This window comes from Vanessa cardui, chromosome 10 (assembly GCF_905220365.1).
Source record: "Vanessa cardui chromosome 10, ilVanCard2.1, whole genome shotgun sequence".
Classification (NCBI taxonomy): domain Eukaryota; kingdom Metazoa; phylum Arthropoda; class Insecta; order Lepidoptera; family Nymphalidae; genus Vanessa; species Vanessa cardui.
This window is the reverse complement of record NC_061132.1, coordinates 1,758,153-1,784,014: the sequence shown is the minus strand read 5'-3', so window position 1 is coordinate 1,784,014 and position 25,862 is coordinate 1,758,153.

Sequence of the window (25,862 nt, the reverse complement as noted above, 5' to 3'; positions counted from 1 at the left end):
TATGGTAAGGTGTACATTTATTAAGGTCAATGACCTTTGGCCTTAATAATGTTAATAACGTCTACTGTGAGGTTTAATATTAGTATCTATAATCAATATTGTAGAAAAGATTGGTTGTGATGTGTTGCTTTCTGAATTTCGAGGTGAAACAACTACGATGACTGGAGTATGAGCACATATATATTATATTCAAGAATGTCTCACGTACGCAATTAAAATAATACAGGAATATTTTAGTAGACAATGTAAGGTAATGTTTACCAATTTTTATAAGACAATGTTACTAAGGATTAGCGTCTGGTACCAAAAACTCCAAACCGATTCATCTTTAGAAAGACTACAGTTTTTGCACGAAAAGGGTTATAATACCTCAATGTCCTTTTAACCCTCGACCGCTCATAGCAAAACATCCACAAACGAAACAATCCCTGAAGAAACTTATTTTTTAAACACCCACTTAAAACAAGACAACTCGGCCGAAAAAAAAATAATGAACAGAGTTTTTAAAAAGCGAAATTATTTGGGATATTCAGCAAATGTTAACCGCTAACGACGTTGCTTAATATTTGAAATATAAAATACGTATAAAAAACCTCTTTTGTCGGCCGAGGCGGGTCCCGGTAACTTTTTTTTAAACTGCGGTCCGTTTGTAAGGGTAAAGGGAAAAATGCTCGTACCCCGCGCCCCGCGGAAAAGTTTTTTGCGGTAAGAAAAGGTTGCTTTGTGCTGTGTTTATCTGATATTTTTTTTGTAGCGAAGTTATGATCAATGTCGCCGTGTAAATGTTTGAGCGAAAAATTAGACGCTTTTTTTTTATTTTGAGACTAGATTTTGATCGCGACTGTGCACGCGTTTTACTAAAATTAGGTCGAAAAGAATATCTTTACGTTTTGATTAAAAAAAATAACCTATCATCGATAAAAATCTAAGATAACATATAGGTGCTTAAGACTATGTAGTTCTTATTGGTTGATTTCAATACACAATATATATACAAAATAACCGCTGTATTTCCTGTCGGTTCGCCTATACCAATGATAGCTTACTTAACACTCAATTTTATTCTTCGCCATAAACAAAGTGATAGCAATACCGTACTTGAAAAATATTTTAAAATGTATATAATTATGATATTCCAAAATTTTCGAAAGATGATGATGAGGATAAAGAAACAATTAGTATTTGCGTAGTTTTTATTAAAATACATATTAATAACATGTAAAATACCAGAATTAGGATATCTTTTAAAATAATAATAACACAAGCACCAAGCAGACGATTGCTGCGGACTTAATGCCTCAAAATTTCTAACAAATATAACAGGTTGCCTTACGATCCTTAACTGTGAAGTATGAGAAAAACTGTTAACACCATCAGCTTAATATGTCAAGGACAACCGCGACCTATAAGGAAACGCGTTTCCAATCGAAACTTTAAACACGCCTCTTTCTTTCTACTTTAATGATAAGTACAAAACTACGGAGATGGCCCAGTGGTTAGAACGCCTGCCATCTTAACCGATGTTTGCGGGTTCAAACCCAGGTACGCACCACTGAACGTTCATATGCTTATTTTGTGTTTATGTTTATCTCGTGCTCGATGGTGAAGGAAACCATCGTCACGAAACCTGCATGTTTCTAATTTCAAAGAAATTCTGCCACATGTTTATTCCACGAATTCGCATTGGATCAGCGTGGTGGAATATATTCCGAACCATGTCCTTAAAGGGAGAGGAGGCTTTAACCCAGTGGGAAATTTACAGGCCGTTGTTGTTGTTGTAGGTTAATGTTTTTTAATGTTACTATATGAGGAAGACATTATTTATATGTATGTGTTTTTGCATAAGTATTTTTAGTAGCAGTTAATATTGTCAATAGCCCTAAAGTTACACAAAGAAACACTATTTATAATTCATCTAGTGCTCGTGACGTGGCGGTGATAGAAAACATCGTGAGAAGACCTGCATGTGTCTAATTTCATAGAAATTCTGCCATATGTGTATTCGACGCTGTTCCAATACGGGTTGCATTGAAACAATGAGAACAGTGACGGAAGCCCAGCAATGTGAAATTTATAGGCTGTTGATTTGACAACCACTGAGATTTTTCTGGTTTAAATATCATCTCATCAGATTTAAAGACAGATATAAGGATGAAGTCGTGAAGTGACAAGGAGAGCTGGTCTTTGCTCAGATGTGCTTTATACAGGCTGTTACATTTGAATCATAAGAGGAAAAATAAAATTACTCCGATTATTTTATATGGAATTATGAGAGGAATTGCGGACGTAGACCAGTTAATATTCTTATCGTTTCTATTTCTATACGAATAGAGTTATCCTCCTTCAATGCTGCTTCTAATCGGATAATTATTCAACGAAACGTTACGCTGGTGGTACACTGAGCTTGAATAATAATTAATAAAATGTTATTGGAGCGCTTTATTTAATTTATTAAATATTATTTTGGAATAATCCGCTTAATTTTAAGTGTAATTGTTGTATTGATTCCTTTCGGTATGTAGGATAAGTAACTAATCACCCCAACTTCACACGGAAACAATTTATTAGTAAAGGTAATTATGTGAATTAAATCTAACGTGGTATACTTAGGAAATACTATAGCACTTAGGAAATATTTAGCTAATATTAACCAATAGTTTTTTGTAGAATTGTATCATTAGTTTTGAAGGTTATTCCTTTCAACAAAAAAAAAAGAAAACAAATTATATCTTACATTAAGCTTTTGTACAGACTAGATAATACAATACTTAGTCTATACGTAAACTGAACATTGACGATGTAAATTTTACGAATAGTTAATATTTAAAACCTCTCGTGATAATAAAAAAAGAAGTAAAATAACAGCCTGTAATGTTTCCACTACTGGGATAAGGCCTCCTCTTCCATTAAGCAGAGGGTTTGGAACATTTTCCACCAACCCGCATTGGAACAGCGTATTCCAATGCGGGTTGGTGGAATGCATATGTAGCAGAATTTCGATGAAATTAGACACATGCAGGTTTCGTGACGATGGTTTCCTTCACCATCGAGCACGAGATGAACATAAACACAAATTAAGCACATATATGTAGTGGTGCTTGTCTGGGTTTGAACCTGCAATCATCGGTTGAGATGCACGCGTTCTGACCACTGGGCCATCTCAGCTCTCAAGTAGTCAGTTTAAAAAAATACATTAGTGTATAACTCATTAAAAAGGCCCTTCAGAACAGCTGTAACAGCTATAGTATTTTAAGTAAGTATTTATTGACTTGTTTATATGAATATAGTAAGACCAAGAAGTTCTCACTGTAGTTCCAACTTAATGCAGTTGTATTACAACGCACAGCGACCAGTAACCAGACCGCACAATGGACCACCCTAATTTGAATATCTTACTGCAAACCACTGGACAAAAATATGAGCAATAAACATTGTGTCGTCAATCCCATCATGGTTGCCACTATTTGTAATACCTCATAACTACGAAGAACAAACCCAAAAGTCACATCAAAAAGGTCATGGAAGGCCAAAGAGTGATAATCGAAATAGACGGTAAAACCTATAATAACATTTGAATGATTTACATACCAAAATAGCCTAATATATAAAGTGAGTTGTTACAGAATGAAACTGATATTCTAAACTTAGATCAAAAACAATTACATATTAACTGCCTCCGTGGTCAAGTAGTATCTACACCGGTTTTCATGGTTACGCCGTTCCGTGGACCCGGGGCGATTCCCGGCCAAGTCGATGTAGAAAAAGTTCATTTGTTTGCTATGTTGTCTTGAGTTTGAGATACCGTCTTTACTTCTGATTTTCCATAACACAAGTGCTTTAGCTACTTACATTGGTATCAGTGTAATGTATGTGATGTTGTCGAAAATGTATTTATTCAGATCTGCAATATATGATCGAAAATATATTTGAAAGAAGATCGCTAATAAGATCGGTAATAGGATTTTTAACCTAACAACTTTTATTGAAGTGTTCTGAGACACAGACAAAAGTGTTCCTCAGATAGCCAATGTTCCACCAACCAATTTGCCGTATTCATTGTCGCTATAGTAATAAGCACACTTTCCCTTCAAAACCGAATACAAACTTCCAACTTTCAGGCAGAAACAGGACTGAAAGTACTTCACTCACGCTGGCTTGGTCCAGCGTTATAATCTTCAAATCAATCATCAAAATATGTGCTCCAGTATTTATACTAAGTGGAAATAAAGAACTATTAATACTTTTTCAATATGTATCAATATGTTATAATTCTAGGTATATCATTAATTTATATCGGCAACCCTGTGACGAATATATTTAACAATACGATGGAGACAAATATGAAAATAAGTCCTGCGCGTATCGGCATTGTACAACTCATTTGCCTACCGTTGAGGGTACAATGAACACCGCAAGTTCAACAAGTTATAAACGTATAAAATTAGCTCATTTTACTTACGACACAGGCTGGTTACCTTGCAATTTCCACTCACGAACATGACTTGAATTACACTTAAAATAAAATCGGTACAATTTTTTGGTATATCGTGTATCACCATTGCAAAATATGGGACTAGTTAGATCTCTAAAGTCTCCCCCTTAAGGCCACAAATTCCCGACCCTTAGTGAGAATCTGCAATAAAAAACCTAGATATGGAGCTGTCTTCCAATTATTCGATACAATCATTCCAAGAGAACCTATTAAATTCGAAGATGTGACTTAAATATTCGATGCAATTTTCAAATACATCTGCTTATTGTGCGTTACAAAGAGTTATTAAAATAATTTTATTTTACGTATGATTCCGACGTTCTAAATCAAAATGGGATATCAAAGCTTAATCGCCAATGACATCGCGTCAAATTCATAACAAAAAAAAATCTTTATCAATACTGTTGTTAAAATAGACTTTAATGTATCAATACATGTTCATACTTTTTTTTTACATTACAATAATTTTATATTATTATTCGATCACAAACAAAACTTGTCATGAGCATTGTACGATCCGATCGTTATACAGTGAATTGTGTTGTAATTTTTTTTTGTTTTCATCTGTTATCGGTCGGTAAGTAGCTGACCACTTTCTATAGGATCCGCAGAAGCCTTAAACGGAATTGTGCCACGGGACTTATTGATTTTTAATAGCCGTCTCTTATGGTCAAAGGATTAATGTTTACAAATGAAATGGTTAATCTTACCGATCTTTTACCGATGGAAATAAATTAATAGATTAATCGGAAATACATATAAATGTAAAGAAATAATTCTACACTAATATGACAATAAAATGTAGGCTGCCTGGCAAATTCCATACTAATATGACAATAATATGTAGGCTGCCTGGCAAGTGATCTACCTGGTGTTAAGTGGTTACTGCCCATAGGTTGTAAGGTATATCAATCATTCCTCAAATTAGGTACCAATGTACATTGAACCTTGAGAACTAAGACGTTATGCCCCTTCTGTGTGGAGTCACAACTTGTTTATTGTTTGCACAGTATATATTTGTTTAAGATCTGTTAAAATATCATCAATAACAGTACTCTATCATTAGGGATGGAGCAGTAACGTAAAAGATGTAAGGGATGAAAAACCGACGATATTACGAAGTTAGGTAGTTTGTATTTAATATAAGGTAATTTGGGTAGTTTTATTTTTTTATAATATAGGTTGGTGGACTGGCAAATGGTCCACCTGATGCTAAGTGGTCACCATCGTCCATAGACATTGTTGCTATAGGAAATATTAATCAATCCTTAAATCACCAATGAGTCATCAAGATTGTAAGCTAAGATATTAAGTCTCTTGTGCCTGTGGCTCAATGGCTCACTTACTTATCAAATCGGAACAAAACAATACTAAGTTTTTTACTCGGTGGTAAATTGGGTGGTACCTTTCCCAGACAGACTTATACAAAACCCTACCACCAAGTTGTAGAATATAGTCCTTAATAGATAGTCCTTATTGATGAAGTAAAGTTTTATTATGGTACAATAAACTTACAGTTAGGTTTTTAGAAATTTAATCAATTAATATTTTTTTGAGTATCGTGTTCCAGTTATTTTTTGTTTCATTATTGTAACAAACTGAACCATTGTATATAATACTAATATAATAATAGCTGATGCATTCAATTCACTATTTACAACGTTTCATTTCACGGCTAATACTGGCATTTTATAATCGACCTATCACAATTTAACGCTCTTCATCCCGAGGTTTGATCGACAGCGAATTAAAAAAAAAAACTAAACACAGACAAGTTCAGAAATGGAATCGCCATTTTAATTATAAACAACCGACTCGTTCCCGTCAAACCGATACAATAAAACGATTGAAAAATCAAAATTCTAAAGTTATATCCACGTTTATATCAAACTCAAATTATAATTGGCTGTTCCGCTTGCAAACATTTGCTCCTTATACATTGATTATAATACATCAAAATTAGCCCCTAATAGTCTAATGATAGGGTGCATTATTGAATATTGTCTATGGATGTTAAGGCGCGTGCACACTGTAATATTTATAAGACGTGTATCAAAACCGAAGAGCCGCCGTCTTCCAGGCCGATGACGTTTGACGTGAATTCTGACATCCCCTTTAGCGTTTGGTGTAAGGGAGGAACTGAGGAGGTTGGTGTATGTTTGTTGACTGGATCATTGACGATAGATTGGCCATGGATAGGTTTTAAGGCTGCATCAATGCAGCCAATGCTGCAATTGGGCCAGTTAAAAATTCTGGGTTTTTCTATCAAGAAGTTTTCGGTTTTTGCACAAAATTTTGAATTTCGTTTACACTCTTGAAACCATTTCGGCCATATTGGATTTATGTACCCTCCGACAAAGAGATTGAGATATAAAATATTGTTCACTTGTCTGTATAAGCTACAATATTTCTCATGTAATGCATCTAAGCGCCATTATTTCCAAAAAGTAACAAGTAACAGGAGTTGGTTCTTTAATGAAGAATATAAATTTTGGTTTATTACATTTTAAAATTAACATTTGCTGGTTCTAATCCAGACAAGCATCAGTGAATTTTCGTGCACTTAATTTTTATTCATAATTCTCTTCCTCGAGTTCAGTGGAGAAGGGAAAATCTTGGAAAAATATACTTATCCACCAAGCAGTATTGGAGCAACGTGCTAAAATAAACTCCAAGCTTTCTCCTCAAGGAGTGACCTCAGACATGCATGACGTCGTTTTGCTACTTTTACATCAATAATTATGCTATCAGTTATGGTATTTTAAAAAAAGAATATTATTTTTTTTTAATTTTCAGAATGTTCATTTAAAAATTATTTGATTACGTTTAGACCACACACAAAGTATCGCAACTCGATGAGCAAATAAAACACGTAAAAGATCTCGTATCGTGAGCTTTGAATAAGTTAGATCCAATATGAAAATTGTTTTACATATATAACATTACGTATCATGTAAATTGTTGGAAGTATGTATATAATATAATGCGTCGATATATGCCTTTAAACGTATATTTTATTTTGTATCATATGTTGTACAAATGGTTGGTAATTGATCACCGATACCAGCTGATATTGGTGCCAGAAATATTAATCTTTCTTCATATCACCAGTGCACAACCAACCTTTGCAACCAAGATGTTATGTCCCTACTTGTAGCTACGCTGGCTCACTTACCTTCCACTCTTTAATAGAACAATTTTAAGTATCACAGTTTAGTGATAGATTATCTGATCAGTGGATGGAATGTATCCATTTAGACTTGCACAAAGTTCTTCAAGTGGAATTATACAATATATCTAGTAAGAGTTTTGGTTTTTGTCAAAACATTTTATATTAAAATTAAAATATTTAGGTGTATGACGTAAATTATCAAATAAATAGTACAAAACTAACTATTCTATCTCATTATTTGTCTGTATCGCAGGGTAAGACATGAATATAACAATTAATCACATTAAAAAAATCTGCTGCATTAGTAGAGGCTTGAACATGCTATCTTCACCCAAGTTTTACGTGGCTTCGACTTGAACTAAAAGATGGATGAAAGGATTAGATCATGTAGGAATTTACCTTTTCAACAATAGTTTAAAAGAAAATCACTTACGTTATTTTGTAAGAACATAATCGTTTTTATATAAACATGACATATCGGAAAGTGACATGCGATATTGACTTTAATTATTACAGCATTTAACGCTTACATGAATCAAAACAGCGTGTCACCGTAACATGGTAACAATTTCAACATGTTAAACATTGCAGTTGTCGGGTAAGAGGTTAAAGTTTAGCTAATTTATTTATTTGTATCATTTTGTAGAAGATAATCCTTCGATTGTTGATGCAAGCTACTAGCTAGTTTTATATTATTATATTTACAATAAAAAAATAATATAAAATTAGTTTTTATTCAATATCGTCACTATTATGTACTGGTTAAAAACAAAAACATACGATGACACCGAATTAATTGTGTTTCATAAAACATAATCTAATCTACTGTAATCTACACATACACTCACCTACACACACACACTCACACATACACACAAGTAAAATTTATTTTGATTTAATGTTAGTTTACCTACTGATTGTGAGTTTTAGTATATAGTAAGATATTGTTTATTCTTTTTAAGAACATGGACAAAATTGTATGATGTGGAAGAGCGGGTCTTTCTGTCACGAGTATTATATTATACTCACTAGAGGGTCCCAGCCTTTATTTGATATGTACAACTTGATAAAGAATAAACTGTTTTTCATTTTTCATTTTTCATGTACTAATTAAATATTTAATTCATAGAATGGCTTGTTAGGTGTTTTTACACACTGTATAAGTGTATTTTTTATTTGCACAATATATCCTCTTAGTGATAGGGCTTAGTGCAAGCCCGTCTGGGTAGGTACCACCCACTCAACAGTTACTCTACCGTCAAACAACAATGCTCAGTATTGTTGTTTTCCGGTTTGAAGGGTGAGTGAGCCAGTGTAACTACAGGCACAAGGGACATAACAACGTAGTTCCCAAGGTTGTCGTCGCAATGGTGATGTAAGGATTAGTTAATAATATTTCTTACAGCGTCATTGTCTATGGGTGATGGTGACCACTTACCATCAGGTGGCCCATATACTCGTCCGCCAACTTATACCATAAAAAAATTATAACACACATACTAGTCTATACGCGGTGGTAACTACTTAACATCAGGTGGCTTATTTGACGGCCCGCCAATTTTGAATTAAAAAACAAAATTTGTTAGTTACAAAACTCTTTTTTTATCCCCACAATCGGTTAATATCGGTATGTGGACACCGTGGCGCGCCGTTCACACATCGCCGCATTACATACACTATACTTCAATGATTCACAATAAAAAGTTAAGCTCAAATAACCCGCTGGGTAAACCTCTGTCAATCGCCTTTCAGCTGACTAGTGTAGACGCGCCTTTACAATTGACAACGTCCGTCAAGCGAAATTAATTCTTATAGCAAAGTGACATAGATCTATATTTGAATGATTTGTACTGTAACAGATTCTGCTTCGATTTTTGATTCGATTCGTTTTTTTTTATTTTAATAAAAAAAATATTTTGTTCCCTATTTTAAAGTAAATAAGGTTCAAATTGAGGCTTTGATTAAAAAATGTAAAAGATGTTTTGCGGCAAAATCGATTTCATGGTTTTGAGATGTTTTTTGTGCCATTGTTGACATGTTTGAGGATCGATATCAGGATAATCCCAACAATACAACAATGGAACCACTTCACATACTGGATAAAAAACGTGTACATTTTTTTATCAAGAAGTAGAAAATTATCATGTACGTCTGTTATAGCGTCTTCTGAATTTTGTCGCTTTATTTTGAATTTAGTCCAATTTAATATTATTTATAACCTGACAAAATAAAGTAGTACGAAAAAATCTGGTCCTTCGAGCCTGATACCTTATATAATGAGATTGAAAATAAAAGAAATTAGCTACAAAATTATTTGAATACTACATATCAATAGTTTTTAAATAGTTAAAATATTCGTTAGATTTTCAACTGCGGCGAGACCACATTTTTGTTTAAAATTAAACAGAAAATTGAATTAGAAGGCTGTATTTATATTGGTTGAAAATCTACAAATACGATACACTCTTTGATCTGCTATACTCTGTTGTACAGAGTATTGTCTTAATATATATATTCTTTATATATATTTTAACATTACTTTCAGAATAAATAACTCATATTCAAATTTCCCTCTCTAGTGAGTCGTAATTGTGATACTATTGGGCACAAATACCCAAAGAGTTACCGATGAACCTTCTTTCATATATATAACTTACATATTGAAAGCCTTCGCTTAGATAACGTCATAATCCGGCGCTCGGTAGAACAGTTCTAACTAGTTAACTGTCAGCTTAGGAAAGGTATAAAATGAAACTTAAACAATAATTTTTCCTCGTAATTATAATTTAGTTTTTTTTAAAATCAAACCAGCTTCAATTTAAAAAACAAATCGAGCCATTACCGCCAAATTATCGTAAGCGACACTTTTGTCGAAAAATCGTTTTTTATTGATACTAATATTTTAAACCGTAACGGACCGATACCTGTTGATAATTTCCTCAGAAAAAAAACCGTTACAAAGTTATAGCAAATGCTAAAATTATCGTGAATACATACGTTTTTAAAGTCTTAACGTAAGCGACAATAGGCATTTTTATCTTATTTGACTAATGACCGATTTCTTTTAGCGCAAGCGACCCTACTTATTATCGCAAGCGACATTAGTCCTTGATCGTAAGGCGCTTACTATAAAGAAACCTGTCGTGACATATTTATTTCCGCGAAAGTTATTAGGACGCAACTAACAGCGTTCCAAAGGGAACGATGTTATTTTTTAGGATTTTTAGGATTATTAGGACGCAACTAACATTATGCAACTAACATCGTTCCCAACGTTCATCGTTTAATTAAAGAAACAAGGAGTGGATGACAGAAAATTCCTTAACGATCTCTCAAAGACGGGTTCTTAATAGGTTAGTGAGCACATTTTTTTTACTACAACTTTGTCCGTCCGTTTATATGTTTTACATCATGCGATTCTTTTTAAGATATCTCTTATTTGTTATAGCTAATATCACCACTCGCCGCAGAAAAAAAGCTATCATGAAACTGCTTTTCCTGAGAACATACAGCAAGATGCAGAGGCTTTAGTTCTTGATCCATTCTTGCTAACAGGCAGCAACAACGATATTAATATAGACCCTACACTAACTGTGACGACATCACGGTCTGATACCGTTTTAAATTCTGAGCAAAATACCAATCCACGTATAACAATAACTCTAAATAAACTTGTTGATTACAGTGATTCTGACACTGAAAATTCTTATACTTTAATGGATTTAGATAATCAAAATGAAATTGCACAAGTAGATATAACAAATTATGATCAAACTAATTTAGGGGATCCTGATTGCATTGATCAAATCAAATCAAATCAAAATAAACTTTATTCAAGTGGGCTTTTACAAGCACTTTTGAATCGTCATTTTACAATTAAGTGAAGCTACCAGCGGTTCGGAAAGAAGATTCTACCGACAAGAACCGGCAAGAAAATCAGTAGTTACTCTTTTTTAAAATTTAAAAAATACAAAGTCATCTTAGTCAAATATTAATTTAAATTAATCTACCCTGCTTGGAAGTCAACAGTATTAACTCCACGCTTTTTTATCATCTATAAAATCTTGTATCGAATAATACGCTTTTTCTAACAATGTATTTCTTACAAACGATTTGAATTTACGAAACGGCAAAGTTAAAAATGTCTGCGGATTTTTATTATAGAAACGGATACCTTGCCCCAAGAAGGATTTATTGACTTTGCGGAGTCGGAAGCTTGGCGTTATAAGCTTATCCTTACTCCTAGTGCACATACAATGATTATCACTGAAAGTGATCAATGTTATTGTGAATATACATAATGTTGTTGTAAATATACTGTGACGCAACAGTGAGTATTCCTACTTTGTTAAAAACATCCCGAAGAGAGTCTCTTATTAATACAGCCTAGCACCAGTTCATATTTGACCAAGAAGAACTAAACGGGAAGTCTTTGGATATCTACGACAATAATGCGGTGACATGAGTCACCTCAAGAGACGAGTGTTGGTCAAAGAGGATACAGGAAAATAAAAGCTTTACCGGAACGTCCTTTATCAAAAAAAAAAAAAAATCGCAAAGCTGCTGTAGAGAAATCCGTGCAAACTCATCCTTGTATAAATAAAAGATGTGGTAACTCATGTTCAAATAAATTTACTGAAGATGATCAGGCTAATATCCTTGAAAACTATTGGGGTTAGGTTGTGACAAAAGACACAAAGATTTCCTACTGTCATGTGCTAAAGAGAGGCCGATTGGCAGAAAAAAAGCTTGTAGTAATGTTCGTAAAATATCATACGATTATTTTATAAACTATAATGGACAGCCTATTAAAATATGCCAACAACTTTTGCTTAAGACCCTAAACTTATCTCAAATGTCTTTAAGATACGCTATCGAAAATGCCAATAATTTTCTGAATACCGCTTGGGAAAGCAAAAAAGCTCTTCATACTCATAATAAATCTGGTGAAGTAGAAGTCGCACAGTTAAAATCGTTAAAGCACAAAAGTATAATTACCTCAAGAATTTCTAAACATATCGTTTCTATACACACTGTATGTTGTCACTTTAAAGAAAAGAATCTAGAATGATGATTCCATCAAGAATATTTAAGTATGCTTCATAATGAAACCATACGTGATGCTTTAGCTGAAACGGACGAAGTATGATGCAAATAATGAGAATTATAATACTTTACTTAATTTTTTATAAGTACGTTGTTATATGTATAATCTGCTTGATCTCATTATTCCAAATGATTAACATAAATATATTTTTAATGATACAAAATTGATTTTGTTTAAAAACTATGATGGAACAGTACGTGGTGTTAAAACGGACGAAGTAGATTCGTACCAGAAGAAATACTTTATTTTATTTTATATACGTTGATTGATCTCATTATTTTAAATTTTTGATATGAATAAATATATTTTCAATTATATATGTGACTATTTCATTAAAAAACCTTTTAAAATGCTTATTTATTTACAGTTATAGTTACTTGGAAACAGTCATTTTAATAGACATTTTTATCGTAAACGCCAAAATCACTACCGATTATGACAGCAAAAATAATGTAAACGCCATAAATGGCATAAATACTTATAATTTTTGTTTTATTTTCAATTATATATTTAAATGTTTAAAAAATATTAAAGTATGCGAAATTTTTATTTTCTAGCACGCTTCTGTATAAAAATTTTTAAAAAAATCGTCTCCTGTAAAATTTGGTTTTTGTCGGTTACGCTAAAATGGCGGTAAAGGCTCGAAATATTGATATTTTAACATGCATTTATCTGTCAAAACAACAAGCTAGTGGGCAAAGGATCGACGGGCAGTTGCAACAGTAATTAAATGAAGGTGAAAAGGACTTAGGAATTATTATTAACATTAAGGCCGTAACTATGTATTAATAAATATTAAAAACAGTTTCTGTATAAATCATAATCACGTGCAATAGTATCAAGAAGGCAGTATTTTCCCATTGAACCGTAATACTGAATCTTTGGGCAAAACCATCCTTCTCCTCTGGAATTACTGCCAAATCTGCCATAACATTGTTGTAATCTTGTCTTAAATTTTCGCGATTATTACATATTGAAATAAAACTAGTTTTAATTATTTTTATCATCCCGACGTTTCGAGCACTTTACAGTGTTCCTGGTCACGGGTAGACAGTCTACCCGCGATATATAATATACGCGATTAAAATCCGTTAAAACTAGTTTTATTTCAATATTGTTGTAACATTTTAATTGGTAGAAAACAGTAAGCCAATAAATTAAATTATCCCAGCTGTGGGATTAAACAATGTTCTTATTATTCATCTACACATTTTGGATATTTCAAATATTGATATTTATTTCTCACACGCCCATATCATATCAAATTAAATAAAAAAAAATAAAGCACGTGAAACAACGAAGTGGTTGATTGACAGCGACAGGTAAGCAGGTCGAGTCGCGAAACGTTGGTAGTGTAAAGAGTAAGCCTTGATCTAATTCGAATGAGGGTTCCGTATAAAACAATAAATCGGCTTAGGAAACAAAAGGTTAAATTATTTATAGTAATGATGTTAATGAGTCAGAAAACACTATGACTGATCTTCTGGTATATCATTTTCAATCATGTATTAACATCTAATTTTACGTTATTCATTGATATATAATAGTTATATTAGAATATACTTTACAATTATAGCTAGGTATGTAAAAGGGAGATATTTTAACTAGTGGTAAGTGTTCACCACTGTCCGTTGACATTAGCACTGTAAAGTATAAAAAAAACCTTACATCGCCATTGCGTCACCGACTTTTATAGATAAGATGTTATGTCCTTTTTGCCTAAAGTTACACGCACTTACCATTTAAACGGTTAACGTTTGTTTGTTTTACTGTTTTTGGCGGTTAAATATTTCACAGGTGTTACCAACTAATTATTAAATTATCTGTATTTAGTTTTAGTTAATTTATGGTTATTTAATTCACACATCAACATTTTAAATTATAATTCAAACTTTATTTAATTTATTTTAACCAAACTAAATGCTTAATAGTTTTACTGTACAACTATTTAATTTGTTTGCTAATATTATACATAATGGAGGTAAATAAGGCCCTCGTTATCAGATTCATAATTAGATGTAAGAGGCTTCACTCAAGCGTACTAAAGCAACACACAGCAAGATTATTTAAGTGCCAAATAATGCAATAGATGGCATCTGCGACATATATTAATTTACATAATTGTATTAACTAACATGACTTTGTATTTTTTAAATGTTGAAAAGAGTACTGAGTTTATTGCCGGTTCTTCTCGGTAGAATCTACTTTCCGAACCGGTGGTGGCTTCACTTAATTGTTAATTGACGATTCAAAAGTGCTTGTAAAAGCCCACTTGAACAAAGTTTATTTTGATTTTGATATAAATTAATTAATGATTTTAATAACGATCTTACCACGGAACCCTAAAAGTTCGTTCCTTGGATCGTCTTTGTGGTCCGATACACTGTGAGTTCACAGCTTGATATCTGATTCGGTTCTAATTTTATGAAATCCGTGCATCGATTTTTTTTCTAAACATCTATAGGTGAAGATTTATATAGTTTTAGAAATAAAGTATAAAAAAAATTGTTTTAGCAGATTTATAAGAACAAGTGTGTACAAAAAATTTAGCACATAGAAGCGATTCAATAATTGAAGAACTATATTGGTGGTTAGTCAAATTATACTTTTTATAAAACTCGACATCACTAAGTAAATATTCATTCATTATTTAAGTCTTGCTATGTGTCACTAACATAATTATATTTATGTTAGATTTTATTCATAACTGCCGAAGATTTTCGTCAGTATACGGTATACGGTTGTTTGTTAGTCTTTTTTTAATTTTAATAATATGTGTCTAATTACCAGTGGAAACTTAGCTGGTATATGTAATTTTGTATATTCATATCCCATAAGTTTATCTTATTGTTTGTTACCCTAAAATGAAATAAAAAATAAAAATAAAGTAAACAGTACTGTACATGTATAGCTCAATGGTTAGAAGTACGTAGGTTCCATCCCAGGCAAGCATCATCAACAAATCTGGGTTTCGTGTAAGCCTAGATCACTCATCACTTTTTTTGCCACAAAACACTATTTTTGTGTTTCGGTTTAAACGGTGAGCCACTGTAAATATTGACACAATGGCCGTGATAATTTGTAATCAAGTTTGGCGGCTCATTGGCAATGTAAGGAATGATTAACATTTCTTGCAGTACCATATCCATAGACATTTGACAGTCAACCAATAAAAACTATAAATGAGTAAGTTCCACTGGATTTCCATTAAGTAGTTAAGAATGTAATACATTGTTAAGATTGGTCCATCAGTAATATTGGATACAAATACTGAAAATGGTTTTTTACAATTTGCAAATAAGAATTCGAATTGTAGAATTTAACAAAAACGTATGCTCGAAGACGATGTTTCGTTAAATATACTTCGAAAATACTGTTTACAGGCGACGACTAATTATAAATATAATAAATATTGGACAACGTCACATACATGAATTACTCTGATCCCAATGTGAGTAGCTAAAGCACTTGTGGTATGGAAGATCAGAAGTAACGACGGTACAAGCACACAGACCCAAGACGACACAGAAAATTAATGAACTTTTGCTCTCGGAATGAAACTTTGTCTCGGCTGGGAATCGAACCTAGTTGCTGGCAGTACACACAGACACACTACTCGACCACGGAGGTCGTCCATTATTATTATATTATGGTATACTTAGCTAATTAAATCACGGTCTATTTCAAGCGACGTCTGAGTAACCCCCAAGTAGCACTACTTAGTATTGATGTGTTTAAATAAGAATAGTGAGTAAGTTAGTGATTACAAACACGAGGGACATGACATCTTAGTTTCTAAAGTTCAAGGCGATTGTCGTATTAATATATTAATACATATTATAGAACCAAAGTCTATATGTCCTGAACACGCATCGGGATGGAAAATTGAAAATCAAAACTACTTACTTCAATCTAAATACTTTATTCAAGTAGGTTTTCACAAGCACTTTTGAATCATCATTTAACAACTTATTTTTATATTAAGTGAAGCTACCACCGGTTCTGAAAGTAGATTCTACCGAGAAGAACCGGCACGAAACTCAGTAGTTACTCTATATCAACATAAAAAACCGTCATGTTATTTAATTACAGTTATATATGTATGTAATTTATCCTGCCTGCATTGGCCAGAATAGCGAAATAAAAAAAATGAAAAAAATTCTAGTTATGGTGAGTAATTTTTTTTAAATTAAGTAACGATTATTTAAAAAAATCGTACGTTATAAAAACATAGCTGACGTCTCCGCAATTTTTGATATTAAAATCTTCAATAATACCTAATGGATGTCTCAGAATCGAGTCGAAAGTGCTCGTATTGAGTGCACCCTTCAGAATTCATTTTTTTTAATATCGTCCTTTGTATTCATGCCTTTGTCTTATTTGAGTATTTGATGTCCCTATTCTCTGTAGTGTCATAATTATGTAATTTTTTAGGGGATGAAATTGATATTACGAATGTCTTCGGGTAATTGTTTTTTCGACTTGAAAAGATAGTTGCTTATTTTTATTTTTATTTATTTATGATCAGTTGATTTTTAATTATTTATAATATGCTATTATAATTATGAAATTCGTCTGACTGAAAAATAAATAGTCAAAGTAACTTCTTTTGTTTTTAATCTTATGTTAATAATAATAATAAAATACAGAAACAAAATGGATTTAGAATATGTGTATCTTAAAGGCATTTTCAAAAACCGATTCAGTAATACTTTTCACGGGATTATTTTGTTTTCAATTAAGGTGAAATGAAATCACCAGGAAATTATGATCAGTAGGTAGTGATAGACTGAGCTTCACATATTATTCAATCCCTCATACCTGCAATTATATACTTCGAAATACATTTAATAACAAAAAGATAAAAACCCCTAATAGCCTTTAGAAATGCGAGCCCATCTCATATCTTTACAGCACCCATAAACCAAACTATGTATGGATCGTAACGGACCTATTATTAGAAAATAAACGTCTTCTTTATTGGAAACGTCAGACCGAATCCAATATGACGGCCGTAAACAAATTATTCGTAAAACCAGTACTTTGTGCGTCAACCCTCGAATACAACCATAAAAATATACCACGGTACAACCCCACAAGCTAAAACGCTCGACCGTAATAAAGAAGTGCGATAAACCGGCGAAAAAAAATTGCGGACATGAATTCATTGGTATGACATTTGGGCTTTCGCTGAATGGTCGCGGTTATGGCAAATATCTTCCTCGAGACATATTTCCTTCTTATAGTTTTTATGGGATCGGTCCCCATCTTTTATTGGTGGACGGGAATCTTGTCAATCCTATTACGCGGGCTCGTTTATCCTGTCTGCCACTTTTTAGGGTTAAGGGTTGTGTTACTTCGTATAGCGAAGGAACGATTAATGATAGTACGTGGCAATACAAATATAATGTCTGCTAACTGATTTCCTTATATAATGTCAGACTTTCATAGTTTGACGATATTATATTTGAAATGAAATAACTATTAACTCTTTCCCTGTGTCGTGTGTCATTTACCATACATGCTTATTATGTTGGCTATTGTTAATAGGAAATCTATTAACATAATACACATATCATACTCATAGTTTTATTGTTGTATTTTTATATATTAAGAATTAATCAGACAAAAAAAAACAAACGTTTGGTTATGAAATTAAATTAAATAGTATATAGGTATTATGGTTTTAACAATTCGCTGTATTAAAAAGTTACAAAATAAACAGACAGAGAGAGAAAGCTTTATAGCAAGTTTCTCGATAATATCCATCAAAGCCTAAACTTTCATTTGATTACTCATGAAGTAAGAACATGATATTAGTAAACGAAAACAAATAACAAACCTTCATTAATAAATAAATAAATATGAGACAACATCACATACACTACTCTGATCCCAATGTAAGTAGCTAAAGCCATTGTGTTATGGAAAATCAGTAGTAACGACGGTATCACAAACACCCACAGCCAAGACAACATAGAAAACTAATGATAATCTACATTGACTCGGCCGGTAATCGAACCCGGGACTCTGAAGTGTCGTACCCTTGAAAACCGGTGTTCACACCACTTGACCACGGAGGTCGTCGGATCAATTTTATAACCAACTCTACTCTTGAGTTGTTTCAATGACTAAAATGAGTTACCATTGATTAAACATCATTACTTCTATAGGATAAAATTTAAATAAATTGATTTGATTTACTGTTAATTGGTATAGTTTCAAAATTATATAAAATCATTAAAGTATCGTATGCAACGCGATACCGAAAATTCTGGCAGTCGAGTGGCTATTTCAAGGAATTTAGCAGAGCAAATCACAAAAGCAAATGTTTGGTATAAGCAACGCTGTGTAGGCAGGGGGCGACACCGACCGATACGTTTTGTCGCTTTGCAAACCGCGGTCACGGATCTTTCGACCGTAACCTATGAATGTTATAGACCTGGCATACGAATAAATGCTAACGTTGGAATAACCAAATTAACTCAGTGGCATTGAAGTTTCAATCGTATTCATTTGTTTAACTTCATGTGAGGGATAAATAATTACTTCATTAAGCTTTATTTATTAGTTACCTCCAAATCATAAAGCAGCAAAGTGATATGAAAGCAATCCAAATATTTAAAAATGGCGGAAGCCTTTTTCAAGCCACGTCCTCTTAATCAGGATATGTGATATTCCTACTCACTTTAATCACTGCCAAGTCTATTGAAGTAGTGAGATGTGTCGATATAAGACATCAGAGGCCTCTCCTATGCAGTGTTCCGCGTATGACTATATATATATGGCAGAGTTCTCCTCGAGGAGAAATATAGGAAGCTTAGCCTAACAAAGGCACAGTTACAGCTATGCAAACTCTCAAGTATATATCCATGATAATTACCCAAAATATAAAACGATTTTTTTTTTCTTACTCATATAATGTTATTAATTTATACAATATGGTGATTAAAACCACTTTGTCAGAATTTTAAATAATTCAAATAAAAGACCGTATAAAATGTTAGTAAATATAAAAAATATATATTGTAATTTTTAAACTTCTCTATACATATTAGTAATTATTACTTCTTCTTCGTTCTTAGATATGTAACTCGTCTGACAAAATTCACTTTTATTTAAATAGATCGGGCTATAAAAATAATTGTCTTTAAAATTTTTCCCGTATAAAATTTTTATCTGATTAAAATTGTCAGTTCTATCCGTTCACAAGTCACGATGCCTACCATCCGTGCGGCTGGCCGAAATTTAGATGTCACGACTACAACGCTTTCCTACCTAATGCCCGCCGTACGCAATAGTTGTTTGTTACTGACTGCATGCGGTAGGCACAAGATTGAAGATAGCGCACGAATTATACGGTCTTCCATGTGCACGCGGCCTAATGGCTTTTGGCGTGTAAATCTCTGGAGCTAAGCTTAATTTGCTTTAGTTATTACCTTGATTCCAATCCACGATGTCGTAATGTTTTTAATCAAATTTGATTTAATTATTTTTAATTCATTTCTATAAAGGCATTTGTATCGCGTATTCGTATTGACTTACGTCTTGTTGGAAATGAAAAAGTCCAATAAAATAATGCAGAGTTTATAATAGATAGAGATACACTTACTTCTAATCTAACAAGGAAACATGTCGAATCAATTCATAAAATACAATCATACGTGAATCTCGAGTGTATCGCTAATTCAATCCACGCACGGAATCGAACCTAACTACCAATAACACTCGTCAAAGCGACAGATACAACAGGATTGTCGCCGTAACAACCCTCGCAATTAGTTCCATGTTCAGTTCGATATGAAATACAGCCGCTCGAATCGGCTAAGACATATAGATTAGCGTATACACACGGACGTAAAGAATTATCATATATATTGATAATATAATATTTTTACATGTAGTTGTTGATAGGAAGTAATCTACTGATGTAAACCTATGTTTCGATATGGTTCCATATCTCACTATGCTTGTTTATCGCAATAGCACAATTTCAATTTAACTAAAACTCAAACTCAAATTGCTTTATTCAATAAAGTATTAAACTTTCTTACTAATGGTCACTTGAAACAGTACCACCGGTTCGGAAAAGACAATACTCTGACCTGAGAAGAACCGGCGAAAGAAACTCAGCGGTTTTCAATCCAAAAGTCTTCTCTTATCAACCAGATTTCAAATAGGTTCATCTTAGTTCAACTTAACTTTATAACAGGTTAGAAAATATACTTTTAAGAAGTATTATTATTTCAAGATCATCATTATCATCATAATTAAATTATTAATAATCGAACCGATTAAGCATCCACTTCGTATATCGTGAAATGTCGACAATTGGAATCCTGAATAGAGAGTCATAAGCTATTTTGATACGTGTTTCCTATATTTTTTTATTATTATAGTTTTAAATGTTGAAAAAGAGTAACTACTAAGTTTCTTGCTAGTTCTTCTCGGTAGAATCTACTATCCGAACCGATGGTACCTTCACTTAATTGTTAAATGACAATTCGAAACTACTTGTAAAAGCCCACTTGAATAAAGATTTCCGTAGACCATCGTATCTCGTTCGGTGAGATTCGAGTTTCCTATTACAGAATACTCCTATACTTCAGTCTAAGCCGCGTAAAAGAAAATTCGGTGCGAAAAATATTTAACTAATTTCCAGTACGCCCGTGTGTAACAACAATAGTTACCCTATAACATATGCCAAATCCATGGTTCGACCATTTTGCATTCGACTACCGACTCCCTTTCGGATGACGTCAATATGCATCTTTCGCTTCCTTCTAAAACGACTCTAATCCAACAACGAATGACATTGGAAAATTGACTCTATTTTGTAAGTATTAAGGTCTGTTTTCTAATGTATAATTAAAGTTTATAATCCGCATAGCGTCGCAGATCGGCTGTACCATAACTGATATATAGTTTCACCTTCATTGAATCCGTGATAAATTGATATACGGGGAAGATTATTCAATAACAAGTGCGGTGGCTGATCACACGTCATTTGTAAGCTTTGTCGTGCCTCTGTTTGGGGCCTTATTTCGAATTCAGTATTGGAATTTGTAATTGCATTTGGCTGTGATATCATCAATCATAATATGGTTGTAATGTTTTGACACTTATGTGCTACAATTATGTTGACATTAAGTGTAAAGAATTATATATTAAACTATTTGATGAAGTCAAATGTAGTCAATCGTCCTACTCTGGTAGTATTTTTCTAGGTGTTTCAGAACTCTCAGTTCTTTATCTTGAGCTTAAAACCAGCTGTGATATTCTATGTCACTCTTAAAATGTACAAAATCGATCGTATTTGTACATCTTTGTATTGTTAAAATTATTGATTTAATGTCGCATATAACTTTCTGTCATTTCTGAATTTATTCTTCAAGAAGAATCCCAATTGGCATTTTGATACACTTGTCTTTTTATTTTAATTATTACCTCCCGTGTGCAATGCTGATACTTAATAAACTACAGAATTTTTCTTGTTTCTTTATTATATTGCCCATGTGTTAAACACAAAATCCTCTCGAATCATTCTATCTATTAAAAAACGCATCAAAATCCGTTACCTAATTTTAAAGATATAAGCATACATAGAGACAGACAGCGGTAAGGCGACTTTGATTTATATTATGGAATGATTACAGTCAATATTACACATAACTTTTTATTATTCAATATAAATATAGAATGAGTTTCGAGTTATGTTCTGAGAGTCTCACTTACATTCATGCTCCTAATTCTATATTTAAATACATTAACAAAATAGAGCTTTAAAAAAATCAATTTTCGATTAACTTAAACAAATTATCACGACATTATAATTTAAAGAAATACACGTAAAGCAATATTCCACACAGCGCCGCGTGATTCGCTCCGATGTGATTGATTTATACGCGTCGCTGTCCGCTGTACGTCCTGGGCTTTGTACCGACACGACGCCATTTCCCCGTTGTCGCGTCTAATTGCGACAATAATTCATGTCTAATAATAATCTTGCGCTATTATCGGATTGTATAAGCAGGTGAGGATGTGCCATTGTTCCATTTAACATAGTTTTATGATGGGTTATTGTGGATTTAATTATATTAAGATTATTATATATATAATTATATATTTCCTGAATTCGTCAAAGTTAATGAGATCGAAAACAAATTAAATAACAATTTAACGTTATAAAAGTAATATTTAAGAATAAATTATTTCTAACATAAAACAACCAAATTGTTATAATTTTTGGAGACATTTTTTTTTCTCTTATTAAAACGAATAAACAATTTCCTTGAACAGATAGGCAGAGTAACAATGTCGATTAATACTTATAGACAGTGACACTGTAAAATTTATTAACCATTCCTTGCTTCATTAATGCGTAACTGACCTTGGGAGCTAAGATTCCATGTATCTTGTGCCTGTAACACTGGTTTACTCACCCTTCAAACCTTAACACAAAAATACAGACTATGGCTGATTATGTTACAATAACAGATTACATTAACAATAACCTACGACCAAAGAAAGGATGGATGGATTGTGTTAAAGTAGATATGGTTAGAAATAATGTTACTTGTGAGATGACGTCCGACAGAGAAGTATGGAAGGAGAAGACATGCCGACCTCAAATAAAATTGGGATAAGGTAGGATGATTAAAAATATATTGGTGCTGCAAGTCGGTATATACCTATACCGACTTGCAGCACCAATAAAAAGCAGTAGATATATATTTTACAGCCAATGAATCAATCCATTATTGAACACTTTGTTTCGTCTCGTAAATGTCAACGCGATTTGAATACAAATTCAGCGGTTAGCAATGCCATATCAATGTTGATAGCTTATTGATTATCTAGAGCCGGATGTAATACTGATGATTAATTGCCAACATTGCATTGTCAAAGGGATAGTCATTAGTGAATTATGAGAGGCGAAATATAGAACATGAGTGGAATGGTATGTTTTCGTTGATTAGGAAAAATTGGTAAAGGTTTTTTGTATGTGTGCGTGGCGTGACGTATGTTTATGTATAGAAGATTTTTTTATACGATTTCAATGTGTGTTTTTGTATGTGTGTGTAATGTTTTGATTGTGTGTATGAACTAAGTAAAGTATATATATGTGTTCAATTATTTTGTCCCGTCAATATTTGTGTGAGTTATATTGAATAGTTATTCCATGTTTAGTAATTGTCTATGAACTTTGGCTAGATGTAAGGAAAAAATGAAATATTCATGAAAGTTTCAAAAATATCATTCTCTTGTTAACTCTCTTGTAATATTTTTGATGTCATATTGTGTGTCTATCCGTTTGTATCCTTACGATTTATTCCATCAATATTAGTAGGTCCTATAAATTAGTTTAGATTCACGTATTTTAACTGTTAACTCTTTTAGATTCGAACATTTGATTTGTATGTTTTAAATTTTTGGAATAAAAAAAAGTATAAGTTCAAACTGATCATCAAAACCAGCGCTGGATTTGTACTACGATACGATTTTGCCCCGGGCTTTCTGAGCTTGTGCCCAAGGCAGCGAATTTTTATGGGCGGGCAAAGTTAGATAAGAAAAATAAAAAAATATTCGCTGTATCGAAAATGGTCATCTTATTTTGCATAAACGAATATATATAAATAATCAAATTTCAGATACACAGACGAGACGAGAGTTTGTTTTGATAACAGTACGAATCTTTTTACAGTACTCTAAGACGGTGCCTTGATTGAATCCAGCACAACCACAAAACCTGGAATCTAAGCAGTTATATATCCTTGTCTGTTCCGCATTTGAAATAAAAAAAAATAATCTTCTTTTTAAAGTATTTTCGAAATAAGTACACTCACACACACAAGCAAATCTCCGGCTTCATAATTAGGAAATAAATTACAATGCAATTGTCCAGTTGATGTAATGTCTTATGTATGTGTGTGTATGTCTTATTACGGTTCGAACGGAAGTGCTGAGATTGATGATGATTTCCACCTATGAACCTAGTAAATCTTGGCTTATTGTAACATCTCACTAATGTGATCTGCACATGTTAGTTAACGAGGCCGCTTTCGAGCTGACGACACGGACACGAGACGACTTCTAAGCTAATTAAATCAGAAACATTCAAAATTAAAATATATTGTCATGCAGTTATCAATGTAAGAAGTATACTTAAGATTAAATACAATAAACTATGTATAAAACAAACTTCATAATTATCATTACATAGTATAAAATAAAGTCGCTTAATATCGCTGTCTGTCTTTATTTTGATACGGCATTTTTTAATTGATAGAGCGATTCTTGAGAAAGGTTTTTGTATATTATACATGAACAACATAGTAAAGAAACACTGATAATTTTAGAAGTTTGAAATGTGATGTCGTAATTAACAAATTCTGTAGTATATTTAGTATCAGTATTGCACCCGTGCGAAGCCGGGGCGGGTCGTTAGTACATTATAATTAATAAATGTAAAAAAAACATAAAACATTTTTTTTTATTATAATCTTTTTCATATAAATAAAGTAAGGCTTTCATTGAAGAATTCCACTATCTCTTTTATAATTAAAGCATACGAAACGTCAAATTATCGTCTTCGTCGTCGAGTAGTATGTACACCGGTTTTTATGGGTACGCCACTCCGATGTCCCGGATTCGATTCCCGGCTAAGTCAATGTAAAAAATAAAAAAATCATTAGTCATCTATGTTTTCTTGGGACTGGGTGCTTGTAACCCTTTAGCTACTTACATTGGGATCAGAGTAATGTATGTGATGTTATCTCATATTTATTTATTATTTAAAATTTTAATACAGTACGTTTACAATGTAACTTAGTAACGTATAAATAAAGTCTTAGACCTCAAACATCGAGTGCGTTCCGTGTACACAAAACAAGTGTCAGAACAATCGTGCCCTCGCGTCTAATATTGAAATAGTGATTTATCGTGCTATAAATTCGCTGGATGTCCAGCCGACAAGCGTCGGATAATCGCATGACGTATACCCCAGTCGTATGCACCTTTAGTTTGTGCTGCATTTCTAGCTTAGGAATGTATCACGCGTACCGCTGGAACGGGGCCCAGCGAACGATCTT